The sequence below is a fragment of the Eulemur rufifrons genome, chromosome 4, assembly GCF_041146395.1.
Source record: "Eulemur rufifrons isolate Redbay chromosome 4, OSU_ERuf_1, whole genome shotgun sequence".
NCBI classification, from domain to species: Eukaryota; Metazoa; Chordata; class Mammalia; order Primates; family Lemuridae; genus Eulemur; species Eulemur rufifrons.
The window spans coordinates 75,382,511-75,389,726 of NC_090986.1; positions in this window are offsets into that span (position 1 = coordinate 75,382,511).

The following is a 7,216-nucleotide window of genomic DNA, read 5'->3' on the forward strand; positions in this document are numbered from 1 at the left end:
ACAGCCAGGTTTGGAAACTAATGCTTTTTGGTGTTGTCCTAACCAAAAAGGCAAAAGAAATGTTCATAGTTTAGATCAAATTAAGGCAGTATGTATTTTGAGCTAATAATTTGACTCATTTTGCTGTGTTAGCTACTGAAATCAGCCATACAACCGGTTCAACTATTTTTTTCATTAGATTTATAAGTTGTGACTGATTTGACCAATTAATTTAGTAAAAAGTTTGATTCCTTAAAATTATATAGCCATAGGCTTAAGTAAATTGAATTTGTTGGAAACCAGCTGTGATTCTGGCTATTTTGAACTGTTTAGATGACACATTACCATAGAAGTACACATTATTTAATTTCATTCCATACAGTTACTAAGAAACTGGATATTAAATTAAAATGCTGATAGTTTTAGATTGATTTGATCAGTTCAGTTCATCCAGTAAAAATTTGATTCCTCAAATTCATAGAGTCACAGCCTAAAGGAAATTGAATTTTGGGGGGAACAGCTAGGAGTTTTGGTGTAATATAGAATATAAATTACTATAGGAGTACGCATTATTTAATTCCATCATGCACATTTGCTAACAAACTGGATGTTAAATCAAAATGTTGTTATTGGAATGAGATTCATGCTGCCTTGTGCTTTTGATCTCATTCTGGGGACTTTTGAAGGCACGTAGGTTGCTACCGGATTTGTGCACCACTGTCTGTGTATTACCAACCAACCTCTTTAAAAAATTAATGAGCATGTTGGTCCCCGTAGTGCCTTAGGTCATACTGATCCATCAGATGAATCATGTGTGAGGTAGCACTCTCAGGCTCTACCAACTTCCTGCCAACATTTCCCGTTAGAAGCATGAAATGCTAGATTAGATAAAGGCCCTGACCCTCGTGCCCAGAAGTTCTACATCTGACCATGGACCTCAGGCAATGTAACTAGTTGGGCAGAGCAAACCTCTGCCATGTATCCACAGTTGCACAAAACAGAATCCAACAACCACTTGTCTCAGTGCATAATATAACAGTTATTAAGTTGAAAATCAGGCAATTATATGTGTATGGGCTACTTTCTTCACCGCAGAACAAATTATTTGTTTATTAGGGTATTAATCTATAAGGGGCAAAGAAATGACATCATTAGAAAATGGAAAACATAAGAAAGGAAATTTTTTAATTTTTTGAGACAGGGTCTCCCTCTGTTGCCCAGGCAGGAGTGCAGTGACATAATCAACTCCTGGGCTCAAGTGATACTCCCACCTCAGTCTCCCAAGTAGCTGGGACTACAGGTACTCACCACCACGCCTGGCTAATTTTTTTTTTTTTTTTTGTAGAGATGGGGTCTCAATATGTTGGACTCAAGCAATCCTCCTGTTTCAGCCTCCCAAAGTGTTGGGTTTATAGGCGTGAGCCACTGTATCCAGCCAGAAAGGAATTTAAAATTTTTCCTTCTGCTAGTTTTATGAAAAAAAGAAGTTTGGGTTAAAGATTGGGTTTAAAACAATTAGCTCATGGCAGACAAAAGGATAGAAATGGAACTAGTATTTAGTCAATGCCTATTATGTGCTAGGTTCTTTCTGTACATAATCTCCTTTAATCCTTACAACTCCTCAATATAGACTCAGTCCCAATTCATAGACAGGATTAACTGAGATTGAGGAAGATTAAGTAACTTGCCCAAGGGTACACCATGACAAGTCCCAAAAGTGGGATTTGAACCCGAGTCAGTCTGCCCCAGGCTCCATGATCTATCCACTACATCTCGGGGTGACCAGTCATCCTGGTTTCTCACTGAGGGATTTCCAAAAGGTGGGATTTTCTGTTTTAAAACCATGACAGTCCCAGGAAACCCAGGAGGAGCTGATCACTCTGCTTGGTAACCAGAGGTTACTGCTGAATGAGCCAGCTAGATAGATTCCAGGCCCTAGGTGTGCCTCTGGTGGGAAGGACATGTGGGAGGCCTGGATCTCTCACTTAGTTCGGAAATAATATATCCATCATACCACATTCCCACTGAGAAAGCAAGTTAATGGCACTTCTAGCCAAATTTTGTACTATATCCTTAGATTATGTGAGTCAAGGATCTGCAAACTTTTCCCTTAAAGGGCCATTTCAATCATGATTTTAGGTTTTCAATTTTGTGAGCTGTGGGGTCTCTATCACAACTACTCAACTCAGTCATCGTAGTGGGAAACAGCCGTTAACAATACAAAAACAAGTGAGTGTGGCTGTACTCCAAGCAGCTTCTAGTTACCAAACTGGAGGCAGGCTGGATTTGGCCCGTGGATAGTTTGCCAAACCCTGATGTAGGTTATTAATAAAGAATTCTTTGCATAGATAATGCATTTTTGAAGAATTATTTCTGGAAGTTACTTTAGTTGGTGTAGGGCCAGTAGGCAGTTGAGAGCTCACTTTTGAACCAGTTGGCCATTCCTACTATTTTCTACTATTTTGGGACTATGGAATTTGACTTTTCTAATCCTACCCCAAAATCACATAGTGTGTGGGTGTGTGAAGGCAGCAGTGTGTGATCTCCCATCATAAATTTCTTTTTTCTTTTTTTTTTAGATCTAGTCCTGAATCCAGATCATCACAAATTTCTATCCCCTTTCTTGTCTGTAAGGAGATATTAGACACATTCATTTGTCCATTGTTGTTTTCAATCACTTCTTTTATTTCCATACACCATTTAAAAAGTAATTCTCATTGCACTCTATATAAACTTAAGAAATATCCATTTGCTTCAATATGGCATGTTCTTTATTGTATGCTAGAAAAATATTATGGAAAATTTCTTTCTCTTTTCTTATTAGAGACTGGGTTTTGCTCTGTCACCCAGTGGCATCATCATAGCTCACTGCAACTGCCAACTTGGGCTCAAGTGCTCCTCCTGCCTCAGCCTCCCGAGTAGCTCATTTTTCTATTTTCTGTAGAGATAGGGTCTTGCTCTTGCTCAGGCTGATCTTGAACTCTTGGCTTCAAGCAATCCTCAAGCTCGGCCTCCCAGAGTGCTAGGATTATAGGCGTGAGCCACAGTGCCCAGCCTCATACCATACTTGTTATTGAACTGTTGGTTGGTAAGCTTACAGTTGACTTAGGAGAGAGAATTGACTTGAACAGCTTATGACCCTAAAAGAAATTCATTTAAAGAAGATATCACAACAATTAAAGATACATAAATAATACTTAGATAAATGTTTAGTTAATGCATGCATTAAGCAAGGCACTATTTTGCTTTGATGATAAAATCAGGACCAGCTATTTATCTGATAACATTTCATAACTGTTTAATTTATCAATATAACCCATGGACTTCCATTTTCCAGCCTTATACTTGTAAGAAAGACATTAATATTGAAGATTATAGTGATATCCAGTAGAGGAGAAGACAGTGATAAATAATTTAGCATCTTTATGTGTCACTTGCTTTCCTAAATTACTTATGAAACAGCAACAAATACTACTGATGCTATTGGGAAAGGTGACATTGTCCATTTCATATTTAATAATGGAGCCATTAAAAAAAGAGAGGACAAAAAGAAAGGAGAGAAAGAGAAAGAGAGAGAGAAGGCAGGCTGGGAGTAAGAAACTCCTTATTGTATTTAACACAGATTCTGGTATCTTGAGAAGCTGCATGTTTGGTTTGGCTGAAGGATATCAAAAGCCACGAAGCAAGAGAATGACATTTGTTGTCACCAGAGTAAACAATTTTTATTTCTGTTTTCCATATGCAGGCATATGAGTAAAAACATGGCACATTTTCTATTTGTACATTTTGGGAAAACATGCAGCATTATAATCATCATAATATGAAACATATCCCTTATGCTACTAAATGTTTCATCACTGCCTTGGGAGTTTTACAAGAGCAAAGGAGATGGAAATTAGTGATCCTTAGAAGTGTCAGCACTAGTATGGATTCTGATATGGTCCAGACCAAAAGAACCATACCTGAATTGTCTCAGTTATGTGAAAATTTATTTTGTAATTTGTTTCCAGAGCATGTGGTTCAAATATCACAATAACTCATCAAATATAAACTTCGTTGCCAGGAAAATTTTCCTTGAGCCTTGCTGAGATTTTTTTTTTTCTCTTATCTCACTAAAGATGGAAATATATCCCATTTTCCATAAACTCCATGGATTTTTCCTGTCTGTCCAAAAGAGGAGAGTTTTTGCGGAGGCAGAATGCCAGTCCCCCACCCCAGGCAAACATGATCAAATGCATACATTTTCAGAAAGGTCTTTGTCAAAAGTTCAGATAAATTGAGAGTTCTTTTTATGAATGATCATTTCCCAACACTCTGATAACAGTCATGCCTGCCAGGCAAGATGTTTGCAATAAACTTTGTAAGCCTCCATATCTTAAGAAATCAATTGTGGTGTTAAGACTGGAAATAGAGCTTACACCTACAATCCCAGTGAATCAGGAGGCGGATGCATGAAGATTGCTTGAGGCCAGAAGTTCTAGACTAACCTGGGCAAAACAGCAGGACCCGTCTCTACCAAAAATTTAAAAAATTAAGTGAGTGTGGTGGCATGCACCTGTAGTCCCAGCTTCTCAGGAGGCTGAGGCAGGAGGATAACTTGAGCCCAAAAGTTCAAGGTTAGAGTGAGCCATAATCACACCCCTGCACTGCAGCTTGGGATACAGTGCAAGACCTGGGCTCACGCCTATAATCCTAGCACTCTGGGAGGCTGAGGTGTGAGGATTGCTTGAGCTAGGAGTTCAAGACCAGCCTGAGCAAGAGGAGAAGCTGTCTCTATAAAAAATAGAAAAATTAACTAGGCATGGTGATGCATGCCTGTAGTCCCAGCTACTTGGGAGGCTGAGGCAAGAGAATTACCTGAGTGAGCCCAGGAGTTTCAGGTTGCAGTGAGCTATGATGATGCCACTGTACTCTAGCCTGGGCGACAAAGAGAGACTCTGTCTCAAAAAAGAAAAACAAACAAAAAAGACTGGAAATAGAAGAAATAAGTAAAAATAAGAAATCACTGATAATGTATAATATATAAAGTCTTCAGCAGTGCTTGACTTAGGTTATATGCTCAAAAAGTATTATAAATGTTAGCTATTGTAGGCTGGGCGCAGTGGCTCACGCCTATAATCCTAGCACTCTGGGAGGCCAAGGCCGAGGTGGGAGGATCGCTCGAGCTCAGGAGTTCGAGACCAGTCTGAGCAAGAGCGAGACCCCGTCTCTAATAAAAAAAAATAGAAAGAAATTAGCTGGACAACTAAAACTATACAGAAAAAAATTAGCCGGGCATGGTGGCACACGCCTGTAGTCCCAGCTACTCGGGAGGCTGAGGCAGAAGGATCGCTTGAGCCCAGGAGCTTGAGGTTGCTGTGAGCTAGGCTGATGCCACAGCACTCTAGCCTGGGCAACAGAGTGAGACTCTGTCTCAAAAAATAAATAAATACATAAATGTTAGCTATTGTAATTTTATTATTTGGGAATATTCATATTGAATGACCAATGGTACATGTGCATACATATCTATAAATGTGCATATGTATTTATGTATATAATAGGTATGTATAAACAGAGAAGAGTTTAACTCCTAATTGCCAAAAATCATTTTTGCTTGTGCATTAATTCATTGCTGTTTGCTGTTTATTTGTTGTTCTGCACAGAGAGTTAGAAAGGAGAGCACTGGCAGAGGTGTGGAATGGCTCATTTGTTTTAGTTCATTATTATTATTTTATTTTATTTTATTTTATTTTTTTTGAGACAGAGTCTCGCTCTTTTGCCCTGGCTAGAGTGCCGTGGCATAAGCCTAGCTCACAGCAACCTCAAACTCCTGGGCTTAAGCAATCCTTCTGCCTCAGCCTCCCGAGGAGCTGGGACTACAGGCATGTGCCACCACGCCTGGCTAATTTTTCTATATATATTTTTAGCTATCCAAATCATTTCTTTCTATTTTCAGTAGAGACGGGGTCTCATCTTGCTCAGGCTGGTCTCAAACTCCTGACCTCGAGCGATCCTCCCGCCTCGGCTTCCCAGAGTGCTAGGATTACAGGCGTGAGCCACTGCGCCCGGCCCTATTTAGCATTATTAACTTTGAAGCCTCACCAGAATTGTTCTAATCTTAGCATTGAAGCAAATTTGGCCATTGACGAAATACCTAATCAGTGAATTAAAATCACAAAATATACTGCACAGTGCCACCTTCACCACAGAAAACTGGAATGTCAGAATGAGAAGGGACTTCAGACAGCATCTGGTACAATGCCCTCATTTCACAGGTGCGGGAACATGGCAAAGGGAGTCGTTGCAAAACTGGATTTGCCTCCGTATCCAGGCTCTGTCTGGCCTCTTATCTGTGAGGCTTTTCACCCCTCTGTAAAAGCCAAGTCCATCTGACTATGTCGAGCATCTGTGGCGCCATGCAGTTGGGTTGGCCCCATATGCCTCTTCATTACAGAAAGGAGAGATGACGATTCCAAGACAATTGAACGGGAAGGGGCCCTAGCAAGTGTCTCCCCTTAACCTCACCTTTTCTGCTCTGCTGTTGTGGCTATCCAAAAATATGTGGGTGCTCAGGAATATTACCTCGTCTTAGAATAAAAAAGTTCATTGTTATACTTTTGTTTTCCAAGTATATATATAGAGAGAGTGCTAGGATTACAGGCGTGAGCCACCGTGCCCTGCCCCAAGTATATTTTTTAATGAGGTCTTCAAAATAGGTCATGGGAATTCTAGACACAGCACTTTTAGTGAGAAGTGGTTATTGATGAGTTCAAGAAGTCACTTGTCTCTGATTCTGATGTTCAGAATAGGTGGTCCAGTTGTGCAGATTAGCCCCAAACTACATATGCAGAACCTAAAATGGGGTCTGGCTGGAGGCCCCTCAAAGACAGGATTTGGATCTTCTTTGTGTTTGTGTCTCCAGGACCAGGTGCAGCGTTTGTTATATCATAGGTGATCAGTAAAGTTTTTTGGACAACTTAAGGAGAGACTAAGTAAGCAAACTAAATCTCTGGTTCTCCAGGCTTTCCATGGGCATAGAAGAGTACTTTCAAGTGGAGACAGGCATTTGCGTTTTCTGAAGTTGTACCTTCCAAACTTGATGGTTGGGTGGCTACTTTTGTGAGTCCAAAAAAACTAACCAACCAACCAAACAAAAACCAAAAAACCTTTTACACTTTTCTACTTTCTTTTGGTAGTCATTGCATGGCATTTCCCCATGTATGAAGGGGGATCCTTTCAACTGCAGTGGGTGACT